Raw genomic sequence first — 21,688 nt, 5'->3', positions numbered from 1 at the left:
TCTGCAACATTCGCACAGAAGTTCTTTATTAAAGTAACACTAATGGTGCTATCATTTAGTTTTGTATTTTTCTCTAGAAAGTTTTAAGCATCAATATCATGCAGATGTCATAAATTATATGAATTTAAAACTAAAAATTTTCCCTCTCCTTCTCCCCCTCTCTCCCTCTCTTCCTCCAAGAAAACATAGTTTAAATAATATTGGCTTGAAAAACAAAGAACGTATCCCTCCTCTCAGTGTTTTCTCTAAGGGTATCCTAGTGATGCTTAATTAGAAAATATAATGATTTAAATGTTTAATTCTTTTAACTGGGTTCAAAAAATTATGACCGTATTGGTGTAATTTATTTTGACCAACATTTCTAAGCTCATTTTCCAATTAGTAGAACTAAGTTGAGATCTTATCAACTAATTAATGAAATTAACTTATTATTTTCATAATAATATTACATAATCATCAATCGCACTTGAATGTGGGTTAGAAATTTTATGTTGGTTTATTAACAGGCAGTGTAGGATGCTGTGTTACATGATGTCAAAAGCCCAGAGAACAAGGTGTTTTCTATGTGTGTGCCTCCTTCAGCCAATTAAAAACCTGACTTTTAATTTGGTCAAAGGAACTGCATTTTTTTTCTCTTAGAACTATCCCTTAAAATCCAAGGGACAGTTCATACCTCTCTCGTATTATTTAACCAAATTCGGTCTTGGAACATGGGAGAAATAACACAAAATGTAAAATTATTAAACTTTAGTTTATATACTATGTCCCCTGAGAGCTAGACCCATGAACAAATCATCAATTCATCAATTTTAAATTATCTCGAAGAACATTTGCCTTACTAAGTTATTGTGAGGATTAAATGAGAAAATGTTTGTGAAAGCATTTGAAACTGTAAAGCTATATAAAAATGTTATCTGTTGTATTTATCATGATTATCATTATCCTCATTATTTGGACATGTTCAGAGCTCGAGCTCTCATCCATGATCATTAAAAATAATACTTCATATATAATATTCATGTATATGTTTGTATAAGCCTAGGTAGTAAGCAACTTGATAGTTAAGTTAAAAACAGCTTATTTTTTGTGTTCTTCCCTCCATGCACTTTCCATAAATGTGTGTTGAAATGTTTACTGAATGTTTTATAAGTTTGTTCCCGCATTTAAAAAATTCGTCCTATCAGCACAGTGCTCAATTTTAAAGCAGTTCACAATTATTGAGCTCTTACTTTGAGCTAGAAACCGTCCTGAGCATTTTATATGTAAAGCCTCATTTAATCATCCCAACAGCTCTATAAGGTAGAGCATGTGTGAACCTCTTCCTTAAAAATGAGATGTTTCTGTGGTAGACAGTCTCCATTTCTGAAAAGATTGCTCTTACCTTCCATAATTGGAAAGACAATGAATCAGCTTGTGGTCACACTCCTGGGGAAAGTGTCACAGAAGAGATTTGCATTGCAACAACTTCAGCATCAGTTACAGTTAACAATGGAAACTTTAACTTCCTGGTCTAGCACATTTTGTGACATTTCACCAACCTCTTAATTGAGAAAAAACTGAGCCATTGGCTGTGAATTTGGATAATTTTAAGGAGAGGATGATTTTTATCAGCTACATTCCAAAGCAGTGTGATATGGATGTGAGTTTACACCAACATGAGCTCTGGAGAACACGCTCCAGGGGGCCAGAATTTTTATCTTCAACAGGACCCAAAACAGTGTGAAAACTTAGGCTCTCAATAAATGTCTGCTGAATTGAAATGAATCAAGACTGCTAAAATGGAGAAGAGCAGAAACATCAAAGTAACAAACGACAAGCACGTTATTGGAGAAAGAAAGACAGAAAATAAATCTCCTTCCATTTCAGGACTAGTAAGTATAGTAAACTGACACGGGCATGCTCTGGAAGTGTGCTATGTGTTTAATGATGGATAATTTGAGTTGTTTCATCACTCACCAAGAGAAGAGAAACATGAAGCAGTACTCAGAATAATTTTGAACAAAAAGACTTTTTAATCAAACCATATTATACTTTGTTAAATGGGGAAGATGGGTGAAAATATATAGAAGTTTTAAAATATTCATCAAATGTAAAATATTAATATAAACGTTTACAGCATCTGGCCTCCCACCTTTACTCAACCATTTATTTCCTCTCTTATATGACGGGCCTATGTAAGTGGACTGAGTGAAAAAACATATGATTAGACCTAAAAGTTAGACCTAAAATTCTAAGGTTATCTCTATGACTCTGACCTTGACCGAGTTACTTATCCTTTCTGATGGCGTTTCTCAAATATGCATAAGAATCACCTGGGATGCTTGTTAAAATGTGGATTCCCAGGTACGATCCACAGAGATTCTTGATTAGTAAGTACAGGGTAAGTTACTGGAACCTGATTTTTAATAGGCACCTCAAGATATTCTAAAGCAAGTGGTCCAAGGACTCTTAAAGAAACAGCGCTCTAGAAATCAATTATTCCTTATGTCTAAGGAGGAAATGATAATACTCATAGGACCAGGGAGTTTTGGAGGGCTACGGGAGGAAGGAGAATACAAATGAGATAACATATGTGAAGTTATTTGGCACTTTTGAAGTGCTAATAAATGCCTGGAGTGATTCCCAAAGGTATACAGATGTTATCCACCCAGATCCACCACCACCACCTCTGCAGTTCCTATGTTCTAACACATCCCTGACGCCTCACGCTGTTGCTGCCACCAGCAGAAAATGCATGAGGAAACCATCTCCATGAGTGAATCAAATCTGAATTTCTTAAACATATCTATAAGGCAGTTCATAAAGAAAAATGTATAAGATTGTACCTAAAACCTGCTGCTCCCAGCACCCCAAGTCTTGAAGCCCAGTTTAATACGAATGCTTAAATTCACCTATGTGTCAGTCAGTGCTCAAAACAAACAAAAAATGGTTTTATAACTAAATAAATGTCTAACCAATGTACTGCATACCTGAAACTAATAAAAAAAGAAAAGAAAAGAAAGAAATAGCTATAGGTATTTTAAGCAGGGAGAATTCAATACAGGCATTTCCAAAATGTTGAAATAACTGGAGGAGAAAAAAAATTAAATGTTTAGTTTGTTTAGATATCAGTAACTATAAGAAGGATCTATTATCTCAGAGGTCTGGAGGAGCAAATGGGAAAATTGTGTTACCTAAGACCCTGGCTGCTGTATCACCGAAGAGCCTCTGCTGCTATTATTCAAACCCCATTTCTCCTACTTGACAGAAAGCTAGGACACTACCTTTCCGGTGATGATGTTGTGAGTTCAAAGGCATATTCAGCTATTGCCAATACTGACAATGTCAGGGCTGAAGCCCACAAGAGCTATGCTGCTGCCATGCTGTCCCCACCAGAGCTAGAGTAAATAGACACGGTACTGTTGAGGCTGCTGGATCATCTGCTGCCTCCGCACCTCATGGAACTCCTCTACCTGAACAGGACCTCCAGATCGTGGACTTCTGCTGTCTGAGAGACTCATTTAAACAAGGATCTAAATTTTTCCTTCCTTCTGCTCTCCAATATCTCTTCGGTGTGTTTGTTCATTGGGAGGAATGAACTAGAAGCCAGCTGGCAAGGAAATCTGAGAAATGGAGTTCGTAGACATCCAGCCTCTTGTGATAAAGACGAAAGCACAGAAGGGAAGGAATGTTGCTGAGATCAACCTGCTATGCCTCTCTTACTAGACAGAAAATAAGTCTATTCATGAGGGCTGTTCAGACACCAAATGAGAAGACTCACTCTTCACTTTTATTCTTTCTTCATCTGATCAGAGGAAGAATGATAGAAAATTTTAGGAATAAGACAAAACACTGGAGATTTTGTAAGGGAGAGTTCATCAGAATTTAGTTTTTAGAGATTTTACCATGAAAGGTGAATATAAGTTTTTACCTAGAATTTTTCAGCATAGCAAATGGCAGCTGCTTCCTTTAAGACCCACATGCTACCTACAGCCTATCAAATTATTTCATCCTGAGAAACACTTTATTCTCCTCTGAACTCTTTCTAAACCTGTTCCTAGAGATATCAATCAAGCTACGCGGGAAATGTTTGCCATGCAAACGGACACCTTCCTGAAAACTGGATCCTATGTTTTATGCCTCTTTGTGATCTAATAACCAAAGAAGGTGTGATCTATTATCCAAACAAACATCGTAGTTGTACAATTGCAATAACAATACTATAAAACAAAATAAACAAAACTTAAATGAAAGCTAATTTAGATAAAAATAATTTGGAACACTCATTAGCATTTTGCTACATTTTCCACTTCTCTCTCTTTTCTGAACTATGTACAATACATACGGACATCATGACACTTCATCCCTAAATAGCTCAGCATGTATCTCCCACGAACAAGGACATTCTCCTATATCACCACACTGTCATTACACAGTCAAGAAATTTAATGTGGATTCAATAATGTTATCTAATATAAAATTCATATTCAAATTTCCCCCAATTTTCTTTTTTATTTTCTCCCCACCAGGCCATAATCCAATCAAAGTTCACACTGCACTTAGTTATATCATTCCAGTTCCCTTTAAACCAAAAAAATCACCTTTATTCTAGAACCATCTTTCAAGATATTGACATTTTTAGTAATTTAGGCCAGTTGACTATTAGACTGTCCCATATTCTAGATTTGTCTGATTGCTTCTTCATGACTAAATTCAGATTAAACATTTTTGGCAGGAATACTGCATAGATGATATTGTATAATTTCCTCTGAATCACATTAGAAGGCACATGCTGTCAATTTGTTCTACTAATGGTGGACTAGTCTACTTGATTAAGGTGGTATCTGCCAGATCTTTCCATTATGAAAGTACTGTATCCTTTCCATGTCATTTAATAAGCAATCAGTAGAGTATATTTTGAGACCATGAAAATATTCTATTCCCTAACACTCTTTCACCAAGGAATTTTAGCATACATTGATGATTCTTGCCTGAATTATTATGTTGTGGTACCAAAGCGGTTATATCCTAATGCTATTGATTTCTTCCACATGCATTAGCTGGCATTTTTCTATAAAAAAAGTATTTTGATCTTTCTTCCCCATTTCTTTGTTATCATTATGAGTTCATGTATTATATTTTACTTGTATTATACTTCATTTCAATTGTTATTTTCCACGCTTGAATGATCCCAAATGTGGTCACCGTGGAAGGCTTATCAATTCAATTCTTGCAACCATTTGACATGTTTTCAGTGATTTTTAAACTTTTCCTTACTTTCAGGCACCAAAACATTCCTAGGGTCACCTTGTACTGTCTCTGCCTCAATCCTGGAATTATCCACTTCTCAAAAGATCCCTGTTCTCTTTTATTGAATATTTAGAAGCCCAGTTTTCTTAATGAAGCCCTTTAATTCCAGTTTTTCAAATCCAATTTTGAGAAGCAATTTGCTAGTGGGCTACTTCATTGTCTTTACATAATTTCAAGATAGTATTGATTTGAAACTCAAATACTGACTAAACTGTTTCAAGAGGAATGGTCAGTATTCTGAAATATTCCTAGCATGTGCTAAAAAAGATTAGCAGCCAAAACATAGGGTATAAAAGTTGAATTTATTACTTGAGAAGAAATTATGAGCAGTTTATACCTTTATATGCTTGTTAAACATACGCCATAATGTGCTTTATATAAATACAGTGCTTTACTGGCCTGTCAGTTTTTTTCCCCTAAATACTTCTATTACCTTCTCCAATTGTGCTCAGATTATCCTATTAGCTCAGTATCTTGTTCTAAACCAGGGATCAGCAAAGCTTTTCTGTAAAAAGCCAGACAATAAATATTTGCGGTTTCCAATCTCTACTCAATTCTTCAGTTGTAGCACAATCAGCCACAGACAATATGTAAATAAATGGATGAGGCTATGCATCAAATAAAACTTTTTTACAGAAAGAAATTGGGTTATAGTTTGCCAACCCATTCTAAACAAAAGTAACAATAATTATGACAACTCTTATTCTATATTATTATTACTATGATTATAAATAAAATTTGGTGATACTTCTAGAATCTAAGACATTTATTTTTAATATCTGGTTGTGCTTCCCTCTAATCTTTACTGTGCAGTTTTTTACATAACAGAGATTGTTCTCCATATATAGTTTTTCTCCAGCATCTTCTCATCGAATTCCATAAGCAGCACATGTCTTCCTTGTAGGAGATACTGCCGATTTCCCCCTGCCCCATGTCTTTTCCATCATCTCTGAGTTCACCTGCAGCCTCAGGGACAGCTCGCTTCCCATCACCATCACAAGTATCTCCCTGCTTTTCTGCTGAAGACTTTCTGCAGGTTCCTGGGAGCTTGCAGAGCAGCCCCAAAGTACCATGGATTCAACCCTCCCAAGGGGCATCCTCAAACAGTGAGGGATCAGAACTGGTTGGTAAATGGTCCTCCAGCTTCCCTGTTTTCCCATGCCTATTTTTTTTCTGATTGAATTTTTTTATTAAATTATTGAAATGACATTGGTTAATAAAATCAAATAAGTTTCAACTATATAATTCAATAATACATCACATGTATATTGCATTGTTTATTCACTACTCAAAGTTAAATTTCCTTCTGCCACCAAATATTTGAATACCCCCCCCCCTTATCCCTATTTACCTTCCCCTCCTCCTTCCCCTTTTTCCCTCTGGTAACCACAAATCCTCTGTCCTTTTCCATGAGTCTCTGATTGTTTTTCAAGTTTGTTACTTTTAGTTTTATATCCCAGGTATGACTGAAATTATATGGTTCCCAACTTTTTCTGTATGACTTATTTAGTTTAGCATGGTAACCTCAAGATCCATCCATGTTGTTGCAAATGGCAGTATTTCATCTTTTCTTAAGGCTGAGTAATATTCCATTTATATATGTACCACATCCTCTTTATCCAATAGAAACTTCAATGCCCATTTTCACAATTTATCGGTTATATTTTTGGCATATTTTCTCCAATTTATTGATATTCCAACTTTGTTTATAAATGGGTTATGTATATGTTTTAAATATTTATGTATTTTATTAATTGATTTTTACTGCTTTATTAGCCTTAGGTTAATAAAATTTCTCTTCCAAATAGTGATTTTATATGTATTTTCAGTCTCACTTTAGAATCACTTAGTCATGTTTTATGTATATATACATATATATATAAATCTAGAATTTAAAATACATTTATTGATATGTTATGACTTTATTATATTTAAGCTTTTCATTATTTAGCTTGACTTTCTATAGTTAAGTCTTTTAAATGTCTCTCAGATGTGTTTATAGGTTTTCTTGACAGAAATGCCATATTAAGATTATTGCTGTGTTTTCATCTTCTTTATTGCAATTATGAAATAAGAATTTTGTTCACTCATTACATTCTGTTAATAGTTGTTTACAATAATTACTGTGTACATTTGCTTTGTGTTCATATTCATTCTGATACCATATGGTAGTGCATTTGTGGAACTGTGTTCCATTGAGATATTTTCACCTATAGGGACTGTATAGGAATGAGCTTTTTGAAAGTCACTGTTGTAATAATGTAAATATTTCAGATGACAATTCATAGCCTGCTTATAAGAATATAACATTCTAGTGTCTGCATTTTTTCTTTTTGGTTTAATTCTTAGCTTTATTTAATATTCTTAGTCTCTGATTTCTAATATGCTAGCTTTCTGTATATTATATATTCTTTAGGCCATCCTAAATAACTCTAGAACAAGTAAGAATTAATTCCTTTAATATTATGTGAATTTAAATGATTTGAAGTTCTTTTATTTTCTAAATATTTAAAAGAAATAGAGTTTAGCCATCTCCTTTTCATATGTCAAATATTAGAATGTGCTTTACTCCTTCTTAAAAATATTTTCATATAGTGCATGACAATGTTCTCCAGTTTGTTAACATTCTAATTCTGATTATAATTTTTGATGAATATAGGTTTTAAATGTTTATATAGTTTATTAGTTGGTTTTTATGGCTTCAGGCTTATAAGATCCTCTCTTGAACAATAAAGATTTGACTCTTTGATGAAATCTCAGTTCCACAATTGACTGTGTGTGAACTTAGGTGAGTTACTAACCCTCTTTGTGCCTCAGTTCCCTCATCTGTAAGATGAGGTCATGGTCTTATTGTGAGGATTAAGATGGCATATTCTAATATGCATGCTATACATTCCCATTATTTCTTATTAATTTTTAGGCTTGTCTTTATCTTGTAGTTATTTTATTGAGTGCTTGAAGCACAGATGCTGCCTATCCCTATTTAAAAGGAATAACTTTGGGGTGGTAAGGCTTACAACCATTCCCTGTAGGGACCAGGAGTAAACACATTTTATTAAAACTAAGGTGTAGAAATTATTTTATATAGCATTAAAAAGAAAGAATGCAAACTATTAGTCTTTGACGTCCTCTCAATTAAAAGATATACTCCAAACTCAAAAATGTTTAAACTGGGGAAAAACTGCATCTTAGGATTTATAATATGCAATAAATTTAAATGTGTTTTTCTAGCTGCTAAACACAGTGCTAGTGCTTTTCATGTTATTCTTCTAAATCTCCCAGGATTGGTATCATTATACCTATTTCACAGTTGAAAAAATTCAAGGTTCATTTAAGTTCTTCATTCAAAAATTATAATTTAGAAACCTGTCAGATATGAACTACTGTTAGATGCTAAAGATACTGTGATAAAAAAAAAAATGAAAAAAAAAACACAAAAAACCAAGCATATCCTTGCCCTCATTTGAGAAGGATGCATGTTACTGAAGGATGCTATTGAGGCCTGTAATTGAAGGAGGAAAATTTGACCTAGACTAGGGGAACAGGGGAGGCATCTCAGAAAAGGTGGTATTCAAGCTAAGACCCAATATTTGAATGGCTGTCATCTAGGAAAACATAGCAAGAGAGTTCCTAGCACTGAAAAGGAAAAAAGCAATTAACCCAAGGAAGCAAAGAGCGGAGTGAAGATTTAAACCCAGATCTGACTCCCGGTCATGTGCAAGTTCACTTACTATCTGTAAAAGCAAATCATGTCATTCACATTTGTACCCTCCTGCCTGCCCCTTGGCCAACATGTTCATACAGATTAAGTCAATTAACATCTAAGCCAGCCTTTATGGTGAAAGGTATAGGGCAAAGAGCTGTCAAGTTTAAGAATTGGATTAGCTTCTTTTTCTTCTTCTTTTATTTTTCTTTACGTAAGGCCAAGAGTGTTACCTATCTCTTCCCCGGCCACCACCACCTCTTCTTTGTCCTTAATTTGCTGTCAAACTATTTAGAGACTCAATATATATTGCACCCAAAGCAATCAGTCCAACTTATTGACCAAGAGATGACCTGGAAAGGGCGCTTGTCTAGTTTGTATGTAATACATCCCTACAGCAGGGGTCCCCAACCCTAGGTCGCAGACTGGTAGCAGCCCGTGACCTGTTAGGAACCAGGCCATGCAGCAGGAGGTGAGCAGCTGGCAAGCCAGCAAAGCTTCATCTCTATTTGCAGCTGCTCCCCAGCACTAGCATCACCGCCTCAGCTCCACTTCAGATCATCAGGAGTTAGATTCTCATTGGATCAATGGTCCCTGGTGCCAAAAAGGTTGGGAGCCTACAAGAGTCAATGGAAACTCTTTGATCCCCACATGAAGCCCTAAAAGAGGCAGTGATTTGACGGGGTTCAAAGCTACTGAAAGAACATAGACTAGAGGGACTAAGACTGCTCCCTAAGGAATTATACATCCAGAAGAGTGGGCGTTCTTATAGCAAAAAGGAAGAGGGATTTCGGGAGTCATATAAAACTAAACTACACTTTAAACATTAACTGTGCCTTTGGCTGTGACATACATTTAAAAATGATCTCATGTTTGCCTAATTAAAAGAACAGGTGAATAAAAGACAATATACACAGGCACATTAAGACATGCATTGTCAGTACTCCTTTTATAAAAAGGGAAATGTTGGTATTCATAACTTGATAACATTTTAAATGCCTCTCTGACTTCTTTCCTATTCCTGTCCACCTTTCTCCCTTCTCTATTGAATTTGCCATTTCCTACACAGGTGCATTACAAAAGATGACAAGCATAAGCCAACAGATGTTGAGGAAGAAAAACGAGAAGAAAAAACAAAAGCGTACCGTTGCTCAAAAACATAAAGATACACTTTTTAAGTAGATTGAGTCATGTGTATCAAACCACACATTTATGTTTGAATTTATTTTTATATCACCTCTCAATGGTAAATAAATTTGTTTTTGCAAATGATAAAGGAAACATTAATATATTTGATCAGATGTATTAATGGAGGTGATTGAAGGCACCTGTTGTAGCAAAGCGAGCCCTGTGCATTTGTAATGTGATCAGCCTTGGGGAAGATACGCATGCTGAAGGGTGGAGCCCACATTTGATTGATAAGTGGAAAAGAGAAGGCAGCCGGACAGGCTTCTGTGGTCTCAAATACTGTCAAGAAGACAGAACTATAGGAGCTTGGGTGATTTGTATTCCCCATGTAAGACAGATGATTTTGCTTCATCTTCCTATTTCCATCGGATTCCATTCTTCAATTTACTGTTCATCTTTTGTGCCCCTGTGTTTGTCTTTGTGCATTACACTGGCTGAAAACTCCAGAGGTACATTTCTTTGAAGTATCATTTTAGTTACTTTGAAATTTATAAAATGTAAATCAAATGGTGGTTTCTATTCTCTCTGACAGCTGTCCTGCCTCAGGAACAACCAGTGGACAGCATTTTCTGACTATTCTTTATAGGGAACAATTAGGTACCACTTTTTTAAAAAAAAAAATGTGTACCCATGTTTCACTTAACAATATACATCATATTTATTGCTTAAAGTATGCTGAGAAATTCGAGTGAGTCTGTGTGTGAGTGTGAGTGTGTGTGTGTGTGTGTGTGTGTGTGTGATTTTAGACTAGGTAAAATTACACACATATATTTAGAAGGTACAAAATACTGAGATCGTTCTGAAGAAAAGAGTGAACAAATTACTGTATAACTATATAGTGACTAACTGGTATATGTTAAAACTTAACTAGGTTGAGAAAGTAAAAATAACTATAGATGGAATATAGTAAGTGGACTCCCGGGAGCTTATTCAACTGACATGGCCAGTTCTACTGTCACAGATGGAAATGCATTTCCTGCAAATAAATGACTAATTGAATTTATGCCAAATAGATTTAATTCCAAGCAACTGTGAAACAAACGCATTTCGATTCTATTTATTAGTTCAATAGAATATTTTCCTTGGTTGCAGAGGGAAATAATTAATTTCTTTGTGTGAGAGCTGAGAGCTAAGAATTTCTTTCCCCCTCTAATCCCTTCATAACAATTAGAGCTGCATAAAAATATAAGTGTAGAACTGCTTGCTTTGAACATTTGGATATGTAAAGAGGTCACAGAATTTCTATTCCTAAAGATACTTAAAAGTAGAAATACCTAGCTGACCTGAATGCTCAGCGCTAATAATAATAGGCAGTGTATTCTATTCATTCTGAAATATGCTCATAACTACCAGGGTCTGATATATTATAGAAGCATAATAAATGTTTTTTTTTTTGCATGCAGAACTTGGAGTTCTAGAGACAGAGAACTAGATAAATAATCCCCAGAATTAACTTTGGTTTCTACAATTTTAAAAATGATAATGAAAGTAAAATTTCCTGTTCATTTAAACAAAAAATCATTAAGTAAAAATAGATTTATGACAATTTAGACTTCCTGATTAGCTTCATCCAGTTTATCACATATATACACATGTGGTTCACTTTGTCTGAATAAACTTTCTGACCAATGAGAATTTTAATTTTCTTTCGGACACCTTTACAATCTCAGCATCCTTGAGCTGATATTTGAAGTCAGTGGGGACTGTGTGCAAACAGACCTCTGGAACGCAATAGACATGTTTTCCTTTGCGTTGTGAAAAACAACGGACATCACTCAAATGCTTGGTGTTCATTATTGCTGTAAGGTATTGCTGGAATGAAAACATTAAGCAACTGTTTTCGTCAAAATTGGTATTTGTTGCAGAAATCGTGGCACAAAATCAACAACAGTTTCTTTTGATTTATTCTTTGCAGATGTGCAAAGCATTAACTTTATTCCAAACGGTACTTTTACTGCAATTGGGGAGGAGTCATTATTCTCAGTATAATAGTGCTCTCTGCAGGATTTTATTTCTAAATGCAAGCTACATTAATTGTGCCTTTGAGAGAAAGAGAAAGATGGAAGAAAAAAGAGGGAAATAGAGTAAATGAAGAAAGGGAGGCTGAGAAAAAGAAGGCACAATCAGAAAGGGATTTGTGGAATAACGGTTTAAAAAAAAAAGAAAAAAAAGAAAAAGCCCTGAATATTACTTAGCTCAGCTCATCCAGATAGGAAATACCTAATTTGGCAAAAGAAGAAGAAAAGAAAGAGAAGAAGAAAGAAAGAAAGAAAGAAAGAGAGAGAGAGAGGAGGGAGGAGGTAGGGAGGGAGGGAGGGAGGAGGGACGATGTAGTTTAGGTGAGGGAGTGTAAAGCGATAACGAGCTCTCCTCCCGCTCCCCACTCAAACACTCACAATCCCATCCCCCCTCCCTCACTCAGCCCCCCGCCCTCCCTCTCACCCCTCATGAAAGAAAGAAAGAAAGAGGAAGAAGAAGAGTTCTTTTGACTGCAAAATACCCTCTGTCAAGTATTTTAGGAACATGAGCCAGGTAATTTCTCTAAGAAAAAAATAACCAATGATTTTTTACTGTATGTCTCTCTGTGTGTTATCTGAAAAGATTGTTACATATGATGCAGTGCAGGGATTTCAAATAGGTTCCATTTGAGTTTTGGATTTTTTTCTTTTCAGCTTTATTGAGGTATAATTCACAAATTGTAAGATATTTGGAGTGTACATCATGATGATTTGATATATGTATACACTGTGAAAGGATTCCTCCTAACTAGTTAAATAACACATTCTTCTTTATGTATGAGAACATTTAACTTCAACTCTCTTAGCAAATTTCAATTATATAACACAGTATTATCAATTATAATCACCATGCTATATACATAGGTCCTAGGACCTTATTCATAGCTGAAATTGTGTACCCTTTTACCAACCTTTCCCTATATCCTGAACCCCCTGGCCCTCAGCGACCACTTTTCTACTGTTTCCACGAGTTTTACATTTTTTATTTTAGATTCCACATTTAAATGATATCACGGAGTATTTTTCTTTCTCTGTCTGGCTTATTTTATTTAGCATAATGCCCCTGAGGTCGATTCATGTCACAAATGGCAGGATTTCCTTATTTCTTATGGCTGAATAATATTCAATTGTACATATATAGACACTTAGGTGGTTTCCACATCTGGGCTACTGTGAATAAGTTTCAATGAATATGGGAGGGCAGATAGCTCTGTAAGATAGTGATTTCATTTCCTTTGGATATATGCCTAGAAGTAGGATTGCTGGACTATGCGGTAGTTCTAGTTTTAATTTTTTAGGAACGCTAGACCGTTTTCCATAGTGGGTGCACCAATTTACAAACACACCAAGTGTTTAACGGTTCCCTTTTCTCCACATCCTCGCCAACAAGTTATTTGTTAATTTATTGATGATAGCCATTCTGACAGGTGTGAGGGGATTTCTTTGTAGTTTTAATTTGCATTTTTCTCTGATGATTAGTGATACTGAGCACTTTTTCATGTACCTTTTGGCTATTTGTATGTCTTCTTTGAAAAAATGTCTATTCAGTTCTCTATTTTTAAATTGGATTGTTTGGGGATATTTTTTGCTGTTGGTTTGTATGAATTCTTTATATATTTTGGATATTAATCCCTTATCAGATATATGGTTTACAAATGTTTTCTCCCATCCCATAGGTTGGCTTTTCATTTTGTTGATAGTTTCTTGCTGTGCAGAAGCTTTCTAATTTGATGTAGTCCCACTTGTTTATTTTTTTTGCTTTTGTTGCCTTTGGCATCGAATCCAAAAAATCTTTGCTAAGGTGTGAAGGAGCTTATTATCCCTATGTTTTCTTTTAGGAGTTTACCAGTTTCAAGTCTTAGATTTAAGTCTTTAATCAACTTTAATTTTTGTGCATGATGTAAGATAGGGTTCCAATTTAATTTTTTTTTTTGTACTAGTGAATATCTAGTTCTTCCCAAATGATTTATTGAGGAGACTATCCTTTCCCTGTTGTACATATCAGACAGGTTTCATCTTGAGTGTTAACGTTGATCAATTAACGCTATCCGCCAGAGACAGGGATGTAAGGCAGCGGCAGCACCTGTGCCATGCACTGGCCATTCCTTGATAAGGTAAAAAGAGTAATGAATCGGGAGTCAGAGGATTTGTGCTCAAGTTCAAATCCTATCATTTGATTATGCCCTCGTACAGTATCTTACACTTAATAAATACACGCTAGAATAAAAACTCACTTAATACACAGATCTGAGAGGACTCTGACGTTGAATGACACAGTCAAGTTTGCAGAGCGCTTCTCTAGCATCGGATTCATCCAATTCTAATATCGACTCTGTGGAGAAGGAGGTACTACTGACAGCATGGCTGAGTGAAAAGAGAACCGAGGAGACAATTTATATCTGAATTTTAATTCTGGCCTCTTCATTTAGTTTCCTCATCTTTAAAATGAGGTCTTATAATAATAATGATCCCCAGTCGAATACAACGCCACCCACTTTAAAGTGTGGCATTGTTGCTCCTCTTGTCAGGGCTGGCCCTGTGACTTACTCTGACCAATAGAAAGCAGCAAAGGCAATTTATGAGAGTGAAACTAAGCTTTAAGATGTCTTTGTTTCCACCTTCACTGTCTTGGAACCCTAAGGCCATCATTCTGTGAAGGTCAGTCTATCCCAGTGAAGGTTAAGAGGCCACAGATGGGAGAACTGAGTGCCTCGGTTAGCTTTAACTGCCAGATATGTGACCGAGGACCTCTTGGAACCTCTAACACCAGTGGAACCATTAAACGACCTGCACCATATATGAGTCATTCCTGGTATGGCTGGTCTGGCCAGGAAAAGAATCACTCAGATTATACATCCATAGAATCTTGATAAATAATAAACTGTTATTATGTTATACCATTGAGTTTTACGGTGTTTTGTTACACAGCTATAGATAGCTGGTACAAGAACAATGCTTACCTTCTAGGATTGTAATGAGGTCTAAATAAGATAAGGTATTGAGTAAACTACACAAACATAAGAAACTTAATAAAGGATGGGTAATACTATTAGCTTCCTTGTACATATGTGAAATACCAGGCTTACAACAACTTAGTGAATTACTTAAGGTCACACAGCTTTTAATTGTGAGGCAATGTAATACAGAAATTAAAATCCAAAGCAAAAACTCTCCAATTATACTTTCTGACTTTAACACTCATGTGTGTGAGACCTCTGGTAAGCTGTTCATCTGTAAAATGGGGCAGTAATTATATTTGCCTGGTAGGACTGATGGAGATAATACATATACATCAATTAGCACAGTGCGTGGAACATAAGAAGCATTTAATAAAGTGGTATATAGATTTTAGTGAAGATTTCCATTTAAAAATATTAAAGAAGTTTTTAACTGCTACTATAACAGATGTGACCATTAAGTAGAAATTCTGTGGGCCCTGAGGCTAGCCTAGCATTTCATCTCAGTCAAGAATATAGACAAGATTAAGAGCACATGACAGTTTGCTGTTAGGAAGTGTACGTCGCACAAAGGTCAATTTAGGGCATCACATACAAAGTCAGTGACCAAATGACCTGAGAGGCAGGCTTTGGCAGATAAGTTTTTCTAGAGTACAGTTATGACTCAGGGGTTAGAGTTTAAATGGGTAAAAAGCAATAGATGAAGAAATAAGCTTAAATGAAGAAAATGAGAATTATTACTCAATGAGTTACCAACAGTCTACCTGAGGTAGAATAAAGTTGGCTTCATGCCTTCTTTTCAAATATAATTCTAGGTCTTGTGTTAGTCTAGATTGTGCAAGAACCAGAGGCCAAGATGAGATTAAGTTTGTAAGGAGTTATTAGGAAAATACCTGTGTGAGAGAGAATGATAGAAGAGCCATTGGACAATGATGCAAGTTAAACCCCAAGGGATAGAGAGGAAAAGAAAAGCTCAGCAGAAGAATTCCAGGCCATCATGCTTTCTAAAAAAGGTTTGACAAGGTCTTTAGAGATTCTTTGCGGCAAATTTATTAATCAGAGAAATCCCATGTCTCCTAGAATGGGTCCAACTTAGTATCCCCACCAAGCTCAGCCACAGGCCGGAAGCAGCCACAGAAAGCATGACCTTGGTACAAATGTGGCAACAGATTTCAGATCATAGCAGCTGGTGCTCTTGTTCAATTACATCTTCCAAAATTGAAAGTCTACAAGGTGCATTTTCATGACTGCCACAAACCTGCTAGAGAAAAGCTGGGTTGAACAGATGTTATGTCTACCAGGAAGTCATTGATATTCTGGCACATCGGTGTGTTTCAGTTATAAGTATAAGGATGATAAGCAAGTGATAAAGCTACTCAGAGACTTATTCTTAGTCTCATTGAAGGGGAGAAGGTATGAGGGACTGGAAGTGGTTTATCTCTGCTCTGGGATATTGGTGTTACTTCAAGTGACATCTCTTTTTGCATAATTGATAGACAAAGATCTGTCCAGGGTTGGTTGAGTAGATTGTTAAAAAGGTATCAGTAAAATTCAAATAGATCCTATGACATCTTTGCTAATGAGAATAACTGCTGCTCTACAGAGAGAGGTAAAAAGAGGCTGAATAGATGTCTGAAATCAAAGAATCTTTATCATCATTCATATTTCAAAGAATACTATTTTATTATGATATGACATAGATTTATATCTCTGAAAGCAATAAAAAAAAGTTCCTACGTTCTCTAAATAAAATTAGATAGTATTTTAATATTGACAATATAAATTCATTTGTAATTTAATTCATCAAGTAAATATACTTCTCTTGCTCGCTCTCTCTCTCTCTCTCTCTCTCTCTATTTTTTTTTTTTCATATTCTCCTCAGTCCAAGTGAAAAGTTTTGCAATGGCCAGAAAAAAGCTGCTGAAAATATACGCTGATTTCTAGAGTATACTATCCTGTTATTTCTACTAACATTTACTTTTTTTTTTAATACAAATGTGGCAATAGATTTTCTTAAATAAATTCTTTTTAAAAGTATTTATTAATAGCTTACCATGTTCAGGCCCTTCTTCTAGGTATAAGTGGGAATAAAGATCAAACCAGTGTCCATCTCCTCAGTAACTTTCCAATTGTAATGAAGCTCCACAAGGGAAAGCCTTCATCTCTAGAGATGTCACAGACTGTGGTCCAGGTTGTTCAACTGCCCAAAGTGCCCAGCTAAGGGAGCAAGTGCAGGTCTGAAATTACCCAGGCTCTGCTCATCAAGTTTGCAAACTGACACAGAGCTATGTCTTCTGAGAGAAAAGTTGCATTTTTCTAATTAACACAAAATTGCATATGACTAATGGTACCCTGAAAATAGCTCTGAATGTTAAGTGTGCTCAATCTGTAGCACCCAGTAGGAATGCAATATTAAATGAGTGAAATAATTATGCATCAGAAAATGCAGTATATATTGTATTATCCAAATGCATGGTAAGAAAATAGTTTCTCTTAGAGATCAAAAAATGGAGAGAGTGCATTAAGCTATATCATTCTTGGAAGACTATCTTTGTAGCAGAATCAATTCTCAAATATACACATGAATGATTCACAATAAAGATCATTGAAAAGGTCAGAACAAAAGACATTGTGGGCTTTGAATGGAAATTGGATGATTTCTGAGACTCAGCAAAATTACTGTCATTGTGCATTTTGCTCATTCTCATATTCAAGTGGATCTGTGTTGTTCTAATATCCATTAACTGGTAGCCATAAGGGCAATTCCTAGGTTAGAAAGATGAAGTTTAACTGGGAACAAACACTTGTCAAAAATCCATCTACCAGCAAAATAGATCACTGACTAATAATCACATGTAGTAAAATGGGAAAGAAAAATGTATTCCCTGGCCAAGAAGAGCTGGCTAGCTAAATGGAACTCTCTCCAAAGAAAAGAAGGTAGAGTTGGAGACTAAGCGGGATGAGTCTCATGGTGGGAGAGATTAAAAAGAGCAAAGCATGAGATGAAGAGCCAAGAATGGTAGATATGGAAAAAACGATATGTCCATGTAGGTACATCCTAATCAAGGATCTCTGAAATGAAACCAGATAAAATGTAAGTGATCGGCTGGCACATTATCACATTTTTGGGAGGCACAAAATCAGATGAAAGTAAACATGAGGGGTCTTGTAGAACATTGTAAGGACTTTGGCTTTTAGTTTGAATGAGACTGCAAGCCTTTAGAGGGTTTTGAGCAGAAGGGTATTACAAAGTGGCCTTAAAATGTTTTTTTAAAAAAGTCCTCTGGATGCTATGTTAACATTTAACTATAATAGGAAGAGGATATATATTATTTGAAGGCTGCTTCAATTATCCAGGTGAGAGATGGTAACAATAGAGATAGTCAAAAGTACTACATAGAAATGTGGCATATTAGGTAAAACGCCAACATAAATGCATTGAGTTAATAAAATCATATTTTAAATAAATTTATATGTAACTCTAGTTCTGAAACCACTCTTCTCTATTCTCCCTATCGTCTCCCTTTTCCCAACACTCAAAACTGAAGAGGATTATTGTCCTTGCCTGAAAACTCAACTTAAAAGAGATAGTTTCAAGACTTTTGACAGGTTTTCCACACATAAGAAAATAGGCACCTTTTCATTTCCAACAGGTCGGATGAGGAATAATTTGGAAATGGCAAGGTGAAAGGAAGAAATGGTAGGAAACTAACACAGCTCTGCATTATGACATATTGTCTAAACCAGGACACTTTTGAGGGATAATATGAATTGTGTAATTTTTGAAATGATGTATGATTGGTTTTATTATATTGCTTGACTTTTAAAATGATTCTATTTGAAATTATTTTCAAAATATAATTATTTCTGAAAATTAAAATAATGTATAACCAGGATTTCCATGCAAGATGGCAGATAGGTAAATGCTGTGCTCACTTCCTGCCATAAACACATGAAAATGAAAAAATTACAATTAAATTACAAGACCATAACCCTTTAGAACCACTTGGAGACTAGCTAAACAGGTCCTATAAATAAGAATACAAAAAAAGAAGCCCCATTGAGACTGGTAGGAGGGGCAGAGATACTAAACAGACCGTTCCCACACTCACATGTCGAGATTAAAAATTGGGAGGGATATCCTAGAGGAGCAAGGGGTCCCAGGCCCACAAGGGACTACTTAGGCAAGACTTCCAGTGCTGGAAAGAAGAGTCCCCATAATAGATGGCTGTGAAAATCAGTGGAGGAATTCCATTCAAGTGAGACAGTGGGATGCTGCAGATAGAGGCAGCCTCTTAAAGTGCCCAGTAGCAGACTCACTCTCACACGCTCATCCCAAGCTCCAGTGAAGGGACAGTAGCTCCAAAAGCTTCAGAGATATACAGGGAAGGACTGAATTGCCTGGTCTCAGGGTGAGGACAGCTCCTAAGGGAGGTGCCATTGTTCCTTTGTTGAGTCTTCTCCACACACAGCCAGCAGGCATGGGCAAGCACCATATCTGAGTCTCCATGAACTTGGCTAACACCATTTGCAGCCCATGGAAACAAATGCAAGGAAGCAGCCAAAATGAAGAGACAAAGAAACATGTCCTGAATGAAAGAACAGGACAAAATTCCATAAAAAGAACTAAACAAAATGAAGGCCAGCAATCTACCAGATATAAAGTTCAAAACGCTGGTTATAAGGATGCACAATGAACTTAGGGAAGAATAGATGATCTTCTATAGTGAGAAGTTTAACAAAGAGATAGGAAACATAAAAATGCAGATAGAAAACATAAAAAAGAACCAGTCAGGAATGAAGAATACAATAACTGAAATGAAGAATACATTAGAGGGAATCAACAGTAGATTAGATGAAGCACAGAACTGGATCAATGATTTGGAAGGAAAGGTAGCAGAAAACACCCAACCAGGAGAGAAAAAAGAAAAAAGAATTTTTAAAAATGAGGATGGTTTAAGGGATCTCTGGGACAACTTCAAGCATAACAACATTTGCATCATAGGGGTTCCAGAAAGAGAAGAGAAAGAGCAAGGAATTAAAGACCTATTTGAAGAAATGATGATGGAAAACTTCCTTAACCTGGTGAAGGAAATAGACATATAAATCTAGGAAGCACACAGAGTCCCAAAAAAGGTGAATCCAAAGAGGCTCACAACAAGATACAGTATAATTAAAGTGCCAAAGGTTAAAGACAAAAAAAGAATCCTAAAGGCAGCAACAGAAAAACGAGTTAGTTACCTACAAGAGAGCTCTCATAAGACTGTCAGCTAATTACTTAAAAGAAACTTCGCAGGCCAGAAGGGACTGGCATGAAATATTCAAAGCGATGAAAAGCAAGGACCTACAACCAAGATTACTCTACCCAGCAAGGCTATCATTTAGAATCAAAGGAGAGATAAAGACCTTCCCAGACAAGAAAAAGCTGAAAGAGTTCATCACCACCAAACCAGTATTACAGGAAATGTTAAAGGGATTTCTTTAATAAGAAAAAAATCTAAGATATGAATAAGAAAATATCTCAAAGAAAAAAAATTCTCCCAGACAAAGGCTCACACATAATAAAAGCAGTGGATTGACCAACACTAAAGCTAGCACAAAGGTTAAAAGGCAAAATTAGGAAGATCATGTATAATTACAACAATAAAATAAGGGATACACACAAACACACACACACACACAAAGAAATAAAAAAATGATAACAACATAAATGTGGAAGGGATGAATAAAAATGGTAGTGGTTTTAGAATGTGTTCAAACTTTAACAACCAACAACTTAAAATAGACTGCTATAAATATAGTTTGGTATATATACAAAGCACGTGATGACCACGAACTAAGAATCTGCAAGAAATATACAAGAAATAAAGAGAATGGAATTTAAACACAGCACTACAGAAAGTTGTCAACATACAAGAAAAGAGAGCAAAAGGAGAAGAAAAAAACTAAGAACTACAAAAACAATCAGGAAACAATAAAATAGCAATAAATTCAAACTTACCAATAATCACTTTAAATGTAAATGGAGTAAATGCTCCAATCAAAAGACAAATAAAGAAGAGGTAGTTCATAAATACAATGACGTATTACTGAGCCATAAAAAAGAATGAAATCTTACCATTTGTGACAACGCAGATGGACCTAGAGGGATCTGCTAAGTGAAATAAGTCAGATGGAGAAAGACAAATACCATAGGATTTCACTTTTATGTGGAATCTTATTAAAAAAGAAACTAAGTGAACAAACAAAACAAAAATAAACTCATAGAAATCAGAGAACCAAATGACAGTTGCCAGATGGTAGAGAGGTTGGGGGACTGGGTGAAAAAGGTGAAGGGATTAAGAAATACAAATTGGCAGTTACGAAATAGTCATAGGGTTGTAAAATGCAACTTAGTGAATATAGTTAATAACATTGTAATAACTTGTACAAGACTTATTGGGGGATCACTTCATAATTTATATAAATGTTTCATGACTATGTTGTACACCTGAAACTAATGTAATACTGAATGTCAACTGTAATTGAAAGAT

This window comes from Rousettus aegyptiacus, unplaced genomic scaffold (genome assembly GCF_014176215.1).
Source record: "Rousettus aegyptiacus isolate mRouAeg1 unplaced genomic scaffold, mRouAeg1.p scaffold_m13_p_6, whole genome shotgun sequence".
NCBI lineage: Eukaryota > Metazoa > Chordata > Mammalia > Chiroptera > Pteropodidae > Rousettus > Rousettus aegyptiacus.
Note: the sequence above shows the minus strand (reverse complement) of the source record.